The sequence below is a fragment of the Equus asinus genome, chromosome 14 (genome assembly GCF_041296235.1).
Source record: "Equus asinus isolate D_3611 breed Donkey chromosome 14, EquAss-T2T_v2, whole genome shotgun sequence".
Classification (NCBI taxonomy): domain Eukaryota; kingdom Metazoa; phylum Chordata; class Mammalia; order Perissodactyla; family Equidae; genus Equus; species Equus asinus.
In genome coordinates this window covers 32,826,432-32,827,260 of record NC_091803.1, presented here as the reverse complement: position 1 = coordinate 32,827,260, position 829 = coordinate 32,826,432, and the positions used below count along the sequence as shown (strand labels likewise).

General features: G+C 36.9%; 1 non-coding gene across 1 annotated transcript; it reads right to left on the bottom strand.

Annotated features, from left to right (window-relative positions):
- Positions 1-401: 401 nt before the first annotated feature.
- LOC123277062 (small nucleolar RNA U3) lies at positions 402-616 on the bottom strand. Its single transcript, XR_006513735.2, has one exon. It is a non-coding gene; the product is annotated as a small nucleolar RNA U3 (small nucleolar RNA).
- Between the last annotated feature and the right edge of the window lie 213 nt (positions 617-829).

Below are 829 nucleotides of genomic sequence, written 5' to 3'. Positions count from 1 at the left end.
CTGTGGACATTTGTGCCTTTGTATGGACATACGCCTTCTTTTCTCTTGGGTGAATACCTACAAGTGGAATGGCTAGGTTGCATGGTAGGTGTATGTTTAACTTTTAAAGACACTGCCAAACTGTTTTCCAAAGTGGTTGAACCATTTTATATTCCTACAGATAGTGTATAGGTGTTCCAGTCACTCTACCTTCTCACCAATGCTTGTGATCAGTCTTTTTAGTTTTAGCCCTGCTAGTAGGCATGTAGTAGTATTTTACTGTGGTTTTGATTTGCATTTTCCTAATGACTACTAATGGTGTTGAGCATCTTTTCATGTACTTATTAGCCATTCACATATCTTTTTGGTAAATTATTTGTTCAAATCTTTTGACTGTTTTGTATATTTATTTATTTATTTTTTCTACTCAGACAGCATCCTCCCTCGTCTTACTCTCCCAAAGGAGGAGAAGAATGATCATCACTGGCAAATGGCAGTTGCAGAAGCAACACCAAGAGCCGGCTTCATGCTCAGGAGAGAAGGCTGCGCCTCCTCTTCATGGTTTTGGGTACTCTACCCGTTCAGAGAAACTTCTCTAGTAACAAACTATAGAAATGATCCCTGAAAGTATAATCTTGACTGTTTTTTAATTGAGTTGTTTGTCTTCATATTATTGAATTTTAAGAGTTCTTTATATATTCAAGATACAAGTCCTTTGTTGGATTTATGTCCAGCAAATGTATTCTCCCAGTCTCTCTTGGCTATTTAATTTTAAGAGAAGTATGGCCAAAAGATTTCAACAATCCTTTTTCTCAAGCCCTCACACTAACATATGAATTTCTGTTGACCT